The sequence below is a fragment of the Egretta garzetta genome, unplaced genomic scaffold (assembly GCF_000687185.1).
Source record: "Egretta garzetta isolate BGI_Z169 unplaced genomic scaffold, ASM68718v1 scaffold139, whole genome shotgun sequence".
Taxonomy (NCBI): domain Eukaryota; kingdom Metazoa; phylum Chordata; class Aves; order Pelecaniformes; family Ardeidae; genus Egretta; species Egretta garzetta.
Genome location: NW_009260832.1, coordinates 605,802 through 623,905, shown reverse-complemented (window position 1 = coordinate 623,905; position 18,104 = coordinate 605,802).

Sequence of the window (18,104 nt, the reverse complement as noted above, 5' to 3'; positions counted from 1 at the left end):
GTGTTGCCTATCCCAGTGAGCTTATATTTGAGGTCCCAATGCATTTCAGAAATACAGTGGCAGAACTGCTTGCTTTCTGCTGCTGTCACTGATCTGTAGTACTTCAATCTAAAGTAACATTATGCTTTGTGTCCTTAATTCCTGATACGAAGGAAAAATTATAGTTCCTTCTTTGTAAAGAATTTTGAAAATAGACGGGTGAAATGAAGAACTACTTATGCAAGTCCGTAATTTTCTTTATCACTTCAGTATGCAAAGCTTTCCACTTGCTGTTTAAACTGCAACCAAGTTGATATCAGCAGAAACAGCATTTTACCTTGCAAGCAGGCTTGGTGCTGCTGAGATTAGCATGCTTCACATTGAAGCATTTGTGAAGTTTTGTCACTGTTTACTTTCTAACTCCTCATTATCCTGATGACATACCTTGTGTGGTTGCTCAGAGAGCTGTCATACCTTAGTGTCTGAGTGATGTCATCATAGACTTCAGACTGTTGCAGAAACACTAATTTCTCTGAAGAATCAGCAGTCTTAGCCTATTTGAATGGTAGACAAAGATGCATTTGACAATGAATCATTATTGAATTTGGAGAGACAGTTTGCCCTCCCTCATATACTACCAGCACATGAAGTTTGTAATCTCTCTTTTCTGTCAGTCTTCTCTGCTAATTGTCAGTCTCTCTCATGTTAGCTGAGTCTGAAGTCATAAATCTCTGATTTGATCTACCTCTGTCATTTTGTGCTCCTGCTGCCTTGAGGAGGTTGCTGTCTGTCCTGCAGGCAGATGGGCTCACTTGCTACACTCCTCACTGCATGTAGCCTTTTACAATTCTTGCCTTGTCAGGTTGGTTATGCTGTGAAGTCTCTTCTGTCTTGTGGTAGGAGGGTACAGTCTCCAGTATCTCCTTCTCCTGAGCTTGAACTCATTTAATCTTGTGAGTTTTTCCACAGATTTTCAGGGGAAAGCCATTAAATTCTCTTCTGAACATCTACTGCAGCACCAAGATTCAGGCACAGTGTAGGTAAGCCACTGTGGAATTTCGTTATCTGTTATTGAGGGACAGATAGTAAGTAATCTCTGAGGGCATCAATAATCATTTAATTTCCAAGGTTTCTTTCTGATTTATAGGAGTCAGTGTTTGGCAAACTTCTCAGTTGAAAAGGACCAGTCTTTCTGCAGACCTTCCCTTCAGGAACCACTTTCCTCTTTCATAAATTCTGCCAGCAGGGAAATGCAGAATACAGCATCAAGAAAACCCCATTTTTATTTTTGTGTGAAGGACAGAGTGGTTTGCCAAGGCATGACCTGTGCTGAGCAGAATGTAGAGCTGATCTTCTGCATGGTGACTTAGCCTGGTGATCTCTATTACTGCAACTTGCACTTTGCCACTTTATCTGCAGTGTCACTCTCTTCCGGTAGCATGGTCTGTTACCAACACAGGTGTGCTTCCTCGGTCATGGTTGTACATGCCATCAAGGTCCCTGGAGTTCTTCAGTCTCACAGCTAAGCCATCCTGCTGCTCCCATGCACATTGCAGATCCAAAAGCAACCACATTGAAGAGGTTCTTCCCACAACTCTGCAGCAGAAGTCCTGTCAATAAACAACCCCTGTTGTCAAATACACCCAAAGGATTTGGCTCTTGTACCCCTTAGGCCCCTCCAAAGCAGTTTGTTCATCCAAAGCACAGCATAGATGACTCAGATTCCCACAAGATTAAAGCAAAGCAGAATAGACATTTTTCTTCTGCCCTTCACTGGTGAAGCTTTGACGTGATGGAACCTATGATTGCACCAGTGGGGTATGAAGGAGAAGGGATTTCTTCCACACGCCACTGTGTGGTGTTTGGGTAGATTAGGAGCTGTGTCTGCTTTTTAGGGAGGAAGTCTGGAAAAACAGCTCTCTGGTTTGCTGTCTTCAGAAGAAAAGCTGGTGATCAGCCTTTGTCACTGAAGACCTGTTGCTTTCTAGTCTCTTTAATCTCTAGGGGCCAGTGCTTCCATACATACCCAACAGATTCATCTGCCCACCCTGGCTGTGTGCATCGTGCAGCTATTCAAGCTTCCATAGGGGTCTGGGTGCCAGGGCCATCTGAATGCCTCTTTGTTGCCGCTGTCTTGTAGCGATGAGGAATCTGCCCACTATATGGTTCTTTTTTTCCTTTTGCTCTTCTTTAAATCAATGCCTGTGCTGCATGAAGAGTCCTTTTTGTTTTTAATAGAGGATCAGTGACACCAGTCTGCTGACAATTTCAGAAAAATGTTCTGGGTTGGTTTCTCTGATTTGTTAGTTATAAATATTGAGTCATATCAGGAGGTGGTTAGTTCTGGTATCTGGGTCAGAGTTACTTGTCTATGCCCATACTTGCCCATCACAGACTTCTTTCCTGGGGACAGTTTGAGGTCATACCAGGGATAGTCTGGAGGAGTTCTGGCAAAGATTCACACTTGGCTGTTGACCTTCTCATGCAACTTGGCCTTTGTGGTGTTCACTGTTGTGAATGGGTAGAGTGGAGGAAACTCTAGGAGCGCTGCATGTACTTAACCCATTAAGTTAGCTTAATATGCCTGGAAAAGCGCTCAGCTGACTGCATGTGGAATAAATCCATTTCCTTGGGACACAGCACATCTTCTGTCTGTTCATTACAGTTACATCATGCATTGAGAAGGTGCTACAGTATGTGGCCTTCCCTTGATGCTGTAATAAGCAAGCCACTTTCCTTGGCCAGAAAAATTGAGCTTTAAGTACTGGCACATAACTCAGTAAAAATAATGTCAAATAAATTCTTAACTTTAGTCCTTGTCACTGGTGATTAAACCTGCACAATGGTTTGCCATCTAACACATGAACTTCTAAGAATTTTATTCTCAGCTTTTCGTAGTGGATTGGTATGTGGAATTGTTTGGCAAGAGTATTTGTTTTAAGTACTCTTTAAATACAGTATATGTTGACACCATTTTATTATGTTGAATACACAATATGATCCAAGTTGTAAGGATGGAGGTGTCTGGATGTGAGATGTGGTTTAGTATGGCTGGGGACCAGATAAGAGCAGGGATGATAATGAATTGTACAAATGTCTTGACACCCTACTTGTAATTTAAGCAGATTCCCACTTGTAAGTTTGTGAAACACAATTATATGTAGATGGGTGGCTTTGGCTTATTTTTGTCTTTTTCCCTAGCAGAAACAGAGTAGGGAAATTCTTAAAAAGCAGAGGTCCATGGTGTGAGGGAACCAGTTTATTGGAGTGGAGTGATAATGTCAGCCTTTCACTGAGCATCTCGGTCTGGGACTGTTAGTGTGTAGCATGGAAGGGTTGTGTGTCATTTACACTTTTTAGGAAAACTGAGGTGAAGATGATCTCAAAGACCCCTAAGAGAATATCATAAAGTACCCGTTCCTCTTACTGAAAAGTTATTTTGATTCCCTCCTATGCTGAGTATACCCAGAAAGAGAACCTTGATTTTACTGAGTTTTGAAAGATAGTTTTCAGGTTTCTGGGCTTTTCCTTTAATGTTACAATGAAATCTCCAGGTGCCAGAATGTCTTCTTTTTATAGGACAGCCAGTCATTCTGGTTCAAGTCAACTTACATATTTGAATGTAGGTTTCTTCGGGGTTTTGCTTCTTAATCTGCTGCTTGCTTCATGCTTTAATGCTAAATATTTTCTAAAAGTGATTAAGAATGCAAAGCTTTTTTATTAGTAATTGTTACATATTTCTAGAATAACTGAGGCTGTTTTAAAACATGCAGACATAAGGATGAAATAGAAATTACAGGACAAATGACAGTATATTGGTTAATTGATTTCTTTAAGTGGACATGCACGTGTTTTCTTTGCGATAGTGTTTCTAGTACAAAAGTGTGCAATATTCTTACACTGATATTTGAGAAATAAACTGTCTATTCAGCCAAATTGGTCAAAAAATTCACAGGACAAAAAATTCATTTTCCTTACAGATTGTTCTTTTATATAGTATGATAGTACCAAGATCTGTAGAAAACTTTCTTGAAAAAGTTAGAGAAGGTTAGTGTAAGAACACTCTGTAGCATCCAATTGCACATGCTTTAGCTGATTTGGATATGACTGTAGGACCCTGTCTGAAGTCATTTATCCAAAGGCTTTGAAAGGCCATCGGGTGCTCTGAGAGTTAGAGGATCTCTCTCAGCTTTAGGCCACTAAGTTTTCTCTGGAACTAAGTAGCTGTTATTGATGAAACTTCTGTCAAACAAGAGTGCCGTATAAAAAGTTTAGGCTTCTTCAGGATTGTCTGTTTTCCTGATTTTCATTTATTTATACATATACACACACATTATTTATGTATATGTATATACACATGTATATGTAAATACATACACATGTGTACACATGTATGTGTTTATATTTAAATAGTTGAGTTTGTATTGCCAGTCTGTCTCTTTCTAGGGTTCTTAAAGAAATTACTTTCTCTAGCAGTTGAAATTGTCTTTTGCCTCTGGAGGATTTGAGACTAAGGAAACTTGCATGGACTAAAAGGAAAGTAGGATGGTCATTATGTCTCACTTTATATTTTCATTTCACTTAATTTGCAGTCTGAGGTACAGTCAGGTGGTTGGGCGTTTGAATGTTACAACTGTTACAGTTAATCACAGGAACCCGGTAAGACTACTCACGCATTTCCTTCTTCAGATTCATAGAAAAGTTAGTGGTGGCTGTTCTATGTATTCAGTTATGTATAGGAAAAACCTAAATGCAGTAAATAAAATTGTTATTGTAATTGTCACTTGGTGATGCCAAAAGGGTAAAAAAAAATATAGTCTTTTAATATGTGAAATTACGTTGTAGTGTTGATTAATTGCTGTAAATGTAGCAACTGGATGAGGGAAAATATATTGATATTTCGTGAAAAAAAAATCTCTTGGAGTAGTTTTTATATTTAAAAAACATCTGTAGATGAACATTATGCCACATTAGCAAGATTGAATTGATTGTATTGCTGTCGAAGTTGAAAGTAGACCAACGTTTTTTTTTAAATGGATTTTTGAAATATAAAATCTTGCCTGTTTATGATTTGGTTCCCCTAGACCAAATTAACTTGGACACTCAGCAGGGACTCTATTTATTCTGGCATAAGGACAAGCATGGGGCAGAGCTTCCTGGTCTCAAAAACTGGTGATGGTAAGAGGCCTCTGCAGTGTTCCCAGCCAGCTGAATGCCTGAGGTATTTTACCATACAGGAAATCAATTGCAGCTGAATGTGGACTCTTTCCACTCCAACTATATAAACAGGCCTTATGGTGATATAAAAAAAGAAAAAAAAATCCAGTCTTACATTCAGTAGCTTCTTGAAAGTTAAGAGCAAGATCATTTGATGTTTGGTTTCTGTGGATTCTTCACTGTCACTTTTGGCTGAGTCCGTAGCACAGAAATAGCTAAGAAGGAGAGGTAAATTAATCTTGGGGTCCTCTGGAACACGCAAAAGTAAAGCAATGGCTTAGAGAAATGAAAATAATAAAAAAGGTATCCTTGTTCTGTTCCTGGTTGATGTTCTGAAGCTGGGAAGGGTTACAAATTTAGCAAAGGAAATGAGTTCTTTCCCTTGTTAAATCAAGAATCCTGGATTTTTTAAGCTTCAGAGTAGGCTGATAAATTTTGCTAGAAAAAACTGCACCACAATTGTATCTAAATAGCTGCTTTTTGTGAAGTGGTAGAAGAAACAATATTTTCATTTGGATATTTTTCATTTTTTGTTGACATTGTTAAAATATCTAGATATCAGATGCAGGTACCAGACAGATCTCAAAGTGACCCATGGCTCTGATTTGCTTTAACGGCTAGAGATGTGTCCTTCTGTTGCTCACCAGGAAAGTGAAGGTTCATTTGGGTAGAGGTTTCCAGGCATTAATGGTAATTAAGTTGAAAATCAGTGCTAACAGTTTCCAGAAGGAGCATGGCCTGAAGCTTTTGGGGTTTAGACCTTGGGAACCCAGCAGCACTTCCCTGCTTTGCCACAGACTTACAGTGCAACCATAGCTAAACTGTCTGATCTAGATTTTTTAAAGATATGTAGGTAGGCACTCGCAGAGGTGGTAAGACTCTTAATGGGATTTTCGGAATCACATTAGTGTCTAATTCCTATTCAAAATCTGACCCTTTAGCCTGTCTGAACTGGACTCAGCCCGTAATGTGTTTTATTCAGCTACTCTTTAAGGCAGAATGGGCAGGCTGTACAGTGAGCATGGCTTAGAGGGCATAAATTGGGGTGAGCATGGGTCCCTGCTGAGCTGCGGGGTTGTGCTCCCTTTCCTCTAATTCCGTAATTTTTACCCTCCTTTCTGCAGAATGCCAGAGATTCAACAGAGGAGAGGAAAAGTGACTCCACTTTGCCTAATCTAACGGTGACTTCCTTGGTGAGTGCTCTTCCAGATACATTTTTTAAATTATTATTTTAATTTTTTTTTTTTTAATCAGAGATTGTTTGTTGTGCCTCTAGCTGAAATGATTACTGTGAACATACCTCAAGTTAACCATGAGACTGCATAGACCTGACACGTTAGTTAGCAAAGACCATGGGTTTAGTTGATGTGCATGCTAGTGGGGTTTTATGCTAATTAAATTAAAATTTTGGGGCACCTGAGCAGTTAGGAGAAGTTAAGTTTTCAGTTTTAGCATCTGTTTCTGTAACTGAAGTTTTGCTAAAGCTCTGTAGTTGGAGTTTGGTTGGTTGCCTGATTCCTTCCTTTTGGAGGTAGAAGCTCAAGGGCAGCTTTGGCTGCAGTGACCACGAAATGGTGGAGTTCAAGATCCTTAGGGCACCGAAAAGGGTGCAGAGCAAGCTCGCTACCATGGACTTCAGGAGAGCAGACTTTGGCCTCTTCGGGGATCTGCTTGGGTAGAGTGCCATGGGATAAAGCCCTGGAGGGAAGAGGGGCTGCTGGTTAATACTCAGGCAAGCTGGTTAATACTCAAGGATCACCTCGTCCAAGCTCTGGAGTGATGCATCCCAACAAATAGAAAGTCAGGCAAAAACTCCAGGAGGCCTGCATGGATGAACAAGTTGCTCCTGGACAAATTCAAAACACAAAAAGGAAGCCTACGGAGGGTGGAAGCAAGGACAGATAGCCTGGGAGAAATACGGAGAAATTGTCCAAGCAGCCAGGGGTCAGGTTAGGAAAGCTAAAGCCCTGGTAGAATTAAATCTGACCAGGGATGTCAAGGGCAACAAGAAAAGCTTCTATAGGTACATGGGTGATAAAAGGAAGACTGGGGAAAATGTGGGCCCTCTCTGGAAGGAAACGGGAGATCTGGTTACCTGGGATATGGAGAAGCCTGAGGTACTCAAGGACTTTTAGCCTCAGTGTTCACTGGTGAGTGATCAAGCCACACCACCCAAGTTGTAGAAGGCAAAGGCAGGAACTGGGAGAATGAGGAACTGCCCACTGTAGGAGAAGATCATGTTTGAGACCATCTAAGGAAGCTGAAGGTGCACAAGTTTGTGGGACCTGATGAGATGCATTTGTGGTTCCTGAGGGAATTGGCGGATGAAGTTGCTAAGCCACTATTCATCACATTTGAGAAACCATGGCAGTCTGGTGAAGTTCCTACTGACTGGAAAAAGAAACATAACCCCCATTTTTAAAAAGGGAAATAAGGAAGACCTAGGGAACTACAGGCCAGTCACTCTTGCCTCTGTGCCTGGCAAGATCATGGAGCAGACAAGCAGATCCTACTGGAAATTATGCTAAGGCTCATGGGAAAATAAGGAGGCAATTGGTGACAGCCAATATGGCTTCAATAAGTGCAAATCATACCTGACAAATTTGGTGGCCTTCTACGATGGGGTTACAGCGTTGGTGGATAAGGGAAAAGCAACTGACATCATCTATCTACTCTTGTGCAAAGCATTTGACGCTGTCCCGCATTACACCCTAGTCTCTAAATTGGAGAGACATGGATTTGGGATGGACCACTTGGCGCATAAGGAATTGGCATGCCACTTTTGTGGAGAAACAATGGTGTCTCCATGGGGCTGGGGAGTTCTGGGATTTCTATGTTCTCCTGAGATTTCCTATGTTACTGTGTGTCATTTTGAAAAGAAATTGATCTTTCATAGTTTATTTTTTTTATGGGGTTAGTTTTGTTTATGTACTCTTATTACCTGAAAGTCTTGGGGGACCTGGGGAAATTGAGGGCATGGGAAAAGCAGATTTAGATGCCATGGAAATGTAACTTGATTGTAATAACAGATTTCACTCATTTGATTATCTGAAACAAATTGACATTCCAGAAATCTTCATGATAGGGCTGGTGGGAGGTGCCGCAGAAAATATTAAATAAGAGGATGGCTTTAGTCAAGATCCCTTTCTCCCTCCTTTCTTCCTCAGTCCTGGTGCCAACCCAAATGAGTCTTTTCTATGAAGAAGGTGGATGTTCAGTGATGGCCTTTGTGGGTAACAGCATGGACACTGGTATTTGGAAAAACGTGATGACTTATAAATAACCTACTTTGCTCCTTCCAGAGGGAGTATCTAACATTGAAACCAGTGTAGCATAGATTAGTTTAAAATTAAAAATTAAAAAAAAAGAGTACATTGTTAATTGCCACTCTGACTTCTGTGACCTGCGGAGGGAATACTAATATGCTCTATTAGACCACTAATTAATAATATTATTTTACTCTGCTGGTAGTGGGGCTTGTAATATAATTTTGTAGTATGTATTGAAAATCCAATTGTGTTCAAATGTTTATAAAAGTTTAGGAGAATGGCAACTTTATGTCAGATCCAATGTTTTGAGATGGCACAGTTTTAATAGGTAGACGCTAGCAGGATTGCATAGCATTCAATTGAAGCTTACATCTGACAGGCATTAGCGAGATCTTACTTTCCTTTGGATCCAAGGGAGAACGGCCTTCATAAGTAGGAAATTTTGCAGAGGCTGAGAGAGGAAACACCAGAAATTCTTCCTCAGTATTTTTCTAAAAATAGCAAGGTTTGAATAAGGTTGCATGTTTTAACATATATTAGAGAAAAGTAATTTGTGTGACCTAAATTCAGGACACTAGTTGCCTGTGTTATTTGCTGATATTTAATTACTAGCAATTTTTTTTGTCCACAAATGTGGAGGGGCTGTACATTCCCAGGTTCCACACAGCAAATAATTTTATTTATTTAGCTTGAAATCTGTGCATATCCAAATGCATGTGAAGTATTTGCCTAGTGACCTTAGAAGGTGAATTACTTTCACAAGTTCACCCCCTCTCCCTGATTTCCATTTAATTTCAAATGTGCTGCTTGGTCTTGGTTTTGAGTTGCGGTGATTTTAATGTGTTTTCATGATGGACAGAAAAGCTAAACCAGATTGTCAGACTTGAATAACCTCTTCGCTGAAAGCTGAGATAATGTGGCTTGTGCATGTGTCCTAAAAGGCAGAGGATTTCCTAAGATTCTCTGGCATCCATGGCAGTCAAGCGTTCACTGTGAAGTGCTTCAGAAAGTTGTTGTATCAACAAAACTGGAGTGTGTGGGAATGTATCAACTAACGGGATGAGGCATTCAAGGACTAGATGAAGTGCATTTATTAATTAATTTCATGGGAAAAAGGAAGAAACCTAAAATATGAGGAGTGGTGTTCTGCAAAAAGAATAGCTTGATGGTTTGGGCAGATACAGCTTTGAGGGACGGATGTTTACTTTTTACCAAATAACCACCAGTAATTTTGTCAAACTTGCTTCACATGCTAGATTTAGATCTGTAGGTTTTAAGAACGTTTCCATTCTGAAAAATTTTTGAGGGTGGTGGGGGAGACATTTTATGAAATTTATTTATATTTTACTATTATCCATTTGACTTGTGTAACAATATTGTATGTTTTTAATTGTTTCAATAACTTGGTGTTTAGAATATGCTAATCTTTGGAAAGAATGAAAATGGGTTTCAGCAGCTCTTAAAAACATGACATCCGTTGTAGCGGAGAGGAAACGTCAGATCAATATAGTTTGTTCTAACAATTCAGGATAAGATTTAATATGCAGTTTGTTTATGCTAAAAGTCACAACACAAAAATTCCTTGAGCATCTGTGCATCACTGAACGCTTTGTTTAGGCCATGTCTTTTATGGTACGAGGGCTTGCAAATCTGTGTGGGGGTGGAGAGGAATGATGCATGCCCACGTGTGAGCTTTTCTGTAAGTCGGTTCTATTTTTGGTATGCGATGGAGCAGAGGTACAGGGCAAAAGTAGGGGTTCAGTTGTGATGCGGAGGCCTGTATGAGCTTTCCTATTGTGGGAAAGTGAATGTAAACTTTAACAAAAGGATCCACAGATCTGACTAGAGTTCTTAAAAGTATTAATCCAAATAACTTATGCCAGTGACATACTGGAAGTCTAAACACATAGTACGTTTAGATGAACAGTTTTACAAAAATCGTGATAACTACTTAAAAAAAGGCTTTGTTAACTGATAAAACATCATTTCCAGATGCTGTTTAATTCTCTTGTCTGTTCACATGTTTGGGATTTTCTGCTTTGAAAAAGAATAAATGAATTGTCTGGACAAATCCAGGAATATTCTAATTAGGATTTTGTATAATCTATAGACAAAGTGTGGTTTTTTTTTTTTTTTTTTTTTTTTAAACATTTGTATATTAAGATGTTGAATGAAAATTCTTACCTTTATTTTTAAAAAATCCACAAGGACAAGCTCACTCACCCTTATCTTCCCCCAGTGCTTGCTCAGAGTGGTCCCTCCTTTCCCACTGCCATCTCCTATTGTTACGGTCAACTAACCAAGGAAAAGTGTATACTTCCTTTTGTGTCCAGTAGATAGGGGTTCTTAATTGATGACTGCTGCTTTCTTTCCGACAGAAAGGAAACGAATGGGCAGTAGTGATTATAGCACATCTGTTGTTTTCTGGGGAGCATCCTGTATAGCAGTGAAACCGTCTTGAAGACTACTTTTTTTTTTTTTTTCCCCCCTTGTTCAGGACTAGTTAATAGAGGGGGTACGGGTGACATGTGACAGTATTGTTTCTTTGTCACAGGTAGCCAGAGCATTACGGTCAACTAACCAAGGAAAAGTGTATACTTCCTTTTGTGTCCAGTAGATAGGGGTTCTTAATTGATGACTGCTGCTTTCTTTCCGACAGAAAGGAAACGAATGGGCAGTAGTGATTATAGCACATCTGTTGTTTTCTGGGGAGCATCCTGTATAGCAGTGAAACCGTCTTGAAGACTACTTTTTTTTTTTTTTTTCCCCCCTTGTTCAGGACTAGTTAATAGAGGGGGTACGGGTGACATGTGACAGTATTGTTTCTTTGTCACAGGTGTAGCCAGAGCAGAAAAGAAATTGCACGCTGGAACAGAACAACTCATTTATATTTTCCAAACAAGTGTATTTTACTAAAAAAAGAAATCTTGCAAAGACTTTGGGGATGTGCTGCATTTTGATTGCATGATGTAGGCAAATGAGTTCTATCTTCACACTGCACTGTAGGTGTAACGCTCCAAAATTGTGCTGAAAATGGCTTCCTCTGGGGAAGGGGAGCAACAAAACAGTAGTCATACCAAGGACCCAAAAGCTGAAACATTCATGCAGCTTTTAATTTCTAGGATGCAGTTTATAAGTCTGTAATATTGTTGCCAATCTCCTGCTTGAACACCTTTTGCTTGATATGTTGCAGCGTAACTCTTGGGAGTGCTGAGGAACTTGCTGAGGAGCTCTGTGGTGTGCTCCTGCCCTCCTGGAGAGGGGCTGGGGATGGAGCCAGGAGAACTCCAAGAGAACCTGTAAAGCCTTACCTGGCTTTACAGACTGCAGAGAGGGAAGTTTTGGCGACAGATGAATGATGAAGTATAGGAAAAGGTCTGGCCTGGGAGAAGAAGGGGACTTGAAGGTGGGGAAGACAGATGTCTGGGGACATGGTTGAGAGAGGCCAGTAAAGCAGCTGGGTGAAGTAGGTATGGGATGGTAGTGGGGTGTATCACAGCTTGTCCTCTGCATCACACCAGCCACAACTTTTCCACATTTTTTTTTTTTTTTCTGACTCCTGGATTATAAGGAATGAGTGAAAGTGGGATGCTCTCTGTGCAAACCCTGAGTGTGCCTATAGGGAAGCTTTTTGTTCTCTCTTGCCACGCAAATTGTTGAAAAACTGAACTCAGTAAATCTGAATCCTTACCACTTATTTTGTCCTTTGTTCCTTCCTTTTCCTTTTATCATGTTTAATTGCAGCATTTCTTGTAAGCAAGGTGCCAGTACTCTGCTTTTGCACAGACTAAATATTTTTGTACTTAAACTGGTAGTGCTTATGCTGAGCTTGGATGAAGCTGGTTGACTAAAGTTAGCACACTGGATAGTGCTGCCCTCTTTCTTGGGTGGTTCTGATGTGTGTCAGGTAAAATTGGGGTTTTTTTCAGCCCTTTCTTGTCACTTGCTATCTCAAGAGCTCCTCTGTCCCTTCCCTCTTAAGAGAGAATCCCCATCACTTAACAAAGGAGGTGTTGAGAAGTGCAACTTGGTACCCATAAGATGCTGTTTAGCTGGAAGCTTACAGCTTTCCTTAAGCTAAACAGGTTTTTCAAATAAGAGATGCACATGGCCACTAGAGATGGGAAAAGTGAGCAAGAATATACTGTGCTGTAGGTGAACATGAACATAGCCGAATACAAAATTCATGATACTATAAATGAATCATGCTGCAATTAATGCCCCAGTGATACATATGCCCTTATGGTGCTGGCAAAATGGGCGTCAAAACCATGACCCTTCCTTTGATCTGATTTTCAACTGCAGTCTAAATTTGCAGGCAATGTGGAGTAAGCAACTGTGTAATTATCCAGCATAGATAAGGTTAAACTTCTGTCATTGATGCTGCTCTCTGATCAAATCAAACTTCAGAAAATGGAAAAAGCAGGTGCCATAGAAACAATTTCAAATCGCGTGGGTATTTTTCCCCTTATTTCTAGTAGTGAAGCTGGTTTGGTGGGGTTTTTTTGGGGGTGTGGTGTGTTTGGTTTTTTTTTTTTTTTTTTTTTTTTTTTTTTTTTTGTAGGCTTGTCTAAGGGTAATTTTAGCAACTAATCCTTTTGCTTTCTGAGCAAGATACACAGAGACCCTGTTCATGCCTCCAAAGCCGTTTAAACATTTAGCCTATCCCCATAGGATTTCAGACTTACCTTCCATCTGTTGGCAAGCATTATGTTGTAGCTAAATATTAGTCATGGCACCAGCTAAGTAATATAGGAAAACCCCATAGAACCCATTGAAATCTATTTGCTCGAGTCTTTGTAAATTCCATTTTATGGATCTCTTAATGCATTATGGTAAGTTTTAAGAAAGATAGTAAATTGTTAATTTGAGATTTTTTCAATTCTAAGCACTACGTTGATGTATTGTTCTGCACCTCTTGCATGACTTGTGAGAAACACTTGAGTATTTGTGTGACAATGTATTCAAATTGCTATATAGAAGCTTGCTAAAATGTTTTTATTATGGAATCCTGGCTTTGGGAACAGATGTGACTTCTTTCATCCTGAGCTAAAGATGGAATACGTGACTTAAAGCAGGACTATAGATTTTTTATAAAACTTTAAAGTACACCTCTTTGAGTATTGATGCATTGATGACTATGCACACAAACCAAAATCCTATTGAAAATGTAAAAATACTTGTTCTGTTGAGGCAGATATTCATGAAAGCATGATACAGAGCTGTTCAGTAAAAGAAACTTCAGCAAGAACTTCAACCTCTAAAAGAAAGATTAGCTACTGCTTTTATCAGCATGGACATCACTTTGAAGATACTAAACATCTGGTTTCCTTCTGGGACAATTATGTTTGTCCACTTGACCCTTTGTAAAAGTAAATATTTTTATTAGTTACGTTATGTAGGAATTTGAAAAAATATTTAATACGTGGAAAAAAAACCACCCCTGCTTTGCATACTTAGCTTCAGTTACATAAGTACAGTACATCAAATGCTGTTTTGTTCTTGGTTCATGAGTTTCTTCTGTAATTACAAATTATATCAGTATGGAATTTGGTAGGAGACATAACTATGATTTTCCTTTCTTTGTTTGTTTTCCCATTTAAAAGAAAACATTTCTCTTTTTCCTTCGCTCCCTTGTCACCTCCCAAGAGTGTGTTTGTCAACCCCACAGACATTTCAGCCTTAACTGCTTTCCTTCAGCTGTGGCTGTAAACTGTACTTCCAGGGCAAATCCAGCCTGGATTATATTTGTCTACAACTAATTTACATGTGTGAAGTTACTTAGTAAAGATAGTTGTATATTTTGTATCGCAGTCTTCTGTGATCAAACAGAGATTAAAGATTATTGGAGATGTCATTTCTAATGCTGTTTTCAAGGTAGAATAGAAAGACCTTAAAATCACAATTGTTATATTGTTTCTTCTGTGTGGAAATACATTACTGAAGAAAAATACCCTTCATACGTACAGATTTAAACACTAATAATGTTGCTTGTTGTGTGCCAATACGAGAGTGAGTGGGTAACTTTTAAAATACACAATGTAGCCTTTTAAGTAAGGAAAGGCTTGGACTTTATGAAATGTTACACTTGAGAAATTATTTAAAAAGTGAAGCCCAGTTAGGAATTTTTCAGCCAAAATAATTTTGTTGGAAAATAGCAATTTACTGAAAACAGAACATTTCACACAAACAGACAGTTTTCAATACAACTATCAGCAAGAAAAGTTTTTGAGATACAGGATTGTAAGAAAATGTGGTTCAGTTCCATGCAAAAATAAGAATACAGTTTAAAACTGAAGTGAATACTGTTTCTCTGGAAAGTTCTGTCTCTGTTTTTTTTATTATTATTATTTTTATTTGGATTACAGTCCTTCCAAGGTCTCTGCCTTTTCTTCACAAAGAACGTGGATGTTTTCAAAATTTACTTTTTATTTTTCCACAAGCTGGAAAGATGGCTTGCTAGTTGCTTCTAGCGTACTGAAGTTCATTTTTGCAAATTGATCCTATGGAAAAGATTCTTCCATTGTTTTAATGCAAACAGTCTGATGAATGTCGGAGACAATGTGACTCAAGTAATTCCGAATTATTTCTCTATTCCTTTTTGTTCCCCATTTAGACATGTATTACAGCTCTAACCGATGATTTATCAATGAAGTTAAGACCTACCCCAAATTCTTACAAATTTGATTTGTCCTGTTTATTATTAGTATTGGTCTAAACTGTGTTGCTTATGTAATAGGCACCATAACAACCTGTCTCTTTATTTGATGCATCAATGTTGAGTGTTTATTAACCTTCAGGGTGAAGTGAGGCCTTTTGAAAGACTATGTGCAACTTTTAGTCTCAGAGTAGAGAGTTTTTGATCGAGTGGATTGCAGGATAATTGAGGATGCTTGTGCCAAACCTGTCTAGAATCTAAACCAAAAATATAGAGTTTTCTGTGTCAATTTTGGGAATAGGTTCATAGTTTAAATTTGCCTCATACACCAATATTTATGAGAAATGATGTTGAAGTGGACTTTAAACAGCACATTATAATTTGAAATGTTGTTGTCTATCTGAAGCACATCTGGTAACGCAAGATCTAAAGCTATTAATTTGGCCGGGACAATGAGTCCTTTATGAATTAGGGTTAGCCCATTGAAATGAGTATGCTTCTGAATTAATGATGATGGAGGGTGAGGCGTTTGGAGTAACAACCATCTGCTGGGTTTTTAATGTCCAGCAGACTTCAAGAGACGCACTGATGCCTGTGGTAACATGCTTGTGCTAACCTTAATATCTATATTGTTACCGTGCATAGAACAAAGAACGAAGAGCTCGATGAAACTGTAAAATTCAGGTAAATTTTTATGTGTGTGAGAGGACTGCCTTCCAGGGGTGGAAGCTTACTACTTGTCCACTGGAGTGGGAGTGCTCAGTTCAAAACAAACAAACAAACAAAAAAATCCCTACCAACCAAATTTATCATTCAGTGTTATTTTCTATTTTCCAGTTATTCTCCATTCCTGAGAACAGCTTGATCTGATTCCCCTGCCCTCCAGGAGAGATGAGAGACAGAAAACCCAAATGTTTTTTTTACTGTGGGGACTGGAGGAGCCCCACACAAGTGCTGTTGTACTTTGTTGGCTGTGGCGCAATGGGGCATGTATGATAATCAGACGAGCCCCCAGCTCGTTGTCCCTGTTGCTACTCATTCCACATACCTAGGTTGCAACCCAAGATGTAGTTTAAATGCCTGAAATGGTAATTCTCATAAAGCCGTTTAACAGCCTTTCAACACTGAGAGTAGTGTACGTTTCTTGATATCGTCAAGTCATATTTTGCCTTATCTGTAACCTTATCAGATGTAAGGATACAGACACTTAAGTAAATTCGGTAGCATAAATAACTGTATAAATGAGGGAGGCATGAAATTCCCCTTCATGAGCAATTTCCTTCCCTGCTTGATTGGGTATTGGTCTTCAAGGTGAGTGACACAAGCCTGCTGCATGCTTGCTGGAAATGAGATGAGTAGCTGGGTTTTCCCTTTAAAATGAATTGGCAGTGCCGACAGGAAAAAAAAAAGCATACTTCATTCTGTGTGTGTGGAAAGCATAATGTAAACACATTTATTTATAAATAGACATAATACAAATATTTTAATATCTCTATAGTATTGTACTTCCTGCTGTTGATCTTTATCACTAAAAGTAAACAAATTGTTTTGCCTTGATGATTCTTATATACTAATCTAGGATTGCAAACCTTACTTCCAAGATCCTGGTGGGTGTCTTGAAGATGCCAGCGTCCACGGTGTTTTGATATGATAGGATGAATTGACAGGTGGAAGATTTCCAAAGTGTATTTCATCCTCGATGTAAAGTGTTAGTGCTTAACTCATGCTGTTTGGAGGTTGGGTTTTCACTGTGATCTACAACAGCAGGCTCACACTTGGGAATAAGCGGAGCGCAGCCTCCTGGGGCAGGCACAAACAGCCTGGGGGAAAAGTGGGATGTGAACCACTGCCTGATAATCAGGCACTGGGGAACCTGTGTGCAATCTCTTTCCAGTTCTGAATGGGTAGGGTGTTTTAGTGTTCTTCCTAATATATCTTTTTTCATTTATTTCCATTGAAAGGTTGAAAACCTTTATCTTGCTTGGTATCTTTATATAATCTTGCCAAATCAGTGCTCTGCTGCATCAGTTAAAGTAGATCTTTGATAGAGTCCTTGCAGGGTGGAAAAAAGAACAAAACTGCAGTAAAAGCCCACATAACATGCATGTGGTTGAAATGGACTTTATTACCTATTTCAGTTTTAATACATGCTTAAATTGGAAAAAGGGAAATCATGGGTTTTGTAATTACTTCTCTGAAAAGTGGAGCGGTTCGCTTACTTCCTTAGAGAAATATGCTGCATCTTCGGGTTCAGAGATTTGAAGCTGGCAGTTACAGGTAATCTGCTTTAACTAGTAATTTTTATAGCAAATGACTTAATTAAATGGTTAAATTTGTGTGTAAATTTTACTGACAGCTAACTTTGGAAAAAGACAAAATAATTCTAGATGCACTATAAAAGTTATGTTAATTCAACCCTCCAGGGCTTATGTGATCCAAACTTCGTTCCTTGGGTTTTTTTGTTTGGTTGGTTTTTTTCCCCATTTCTGTTTTGCAAATAAAGCCAAACAATAAGTATGATTTGGCAGAAGCACCACATGGATACGTGTTTTAAAATAGATTAAACTTTTCTTACCTTCAGGTGTAAGACTCTCAAAACTTTCAAAAATGACAGGTAACTTTGAAGTTTGGTAGTTGCTTCAACCTGCATTGTAGTTATCTTTAAGTATGCTGGGTTCCTATTTTCCACAAATTGTGGTAGATGCCATAATAACTAACCAGTTTTGAAAAATTTGGCCTTTGTTTTATAATAATTATTATTCATTGCAGCTTCTTCCCAAACTTGAATGGCTTTTGCTTAAACTGTACTGGAGTTGGATTTAAAAAGAAACCCCCAAACCCTTCAAAAGGCCCCAAACCACAATAAACTCCCGTCCATCAAGGGTCTGCTTTATATTTCATGCTGGCATTAGCCTGCTAGCATCATGGGGATTCCCAAACTTCAGACTTGTGTCTGGACCAGCCATAAGAGGACTTCTCTT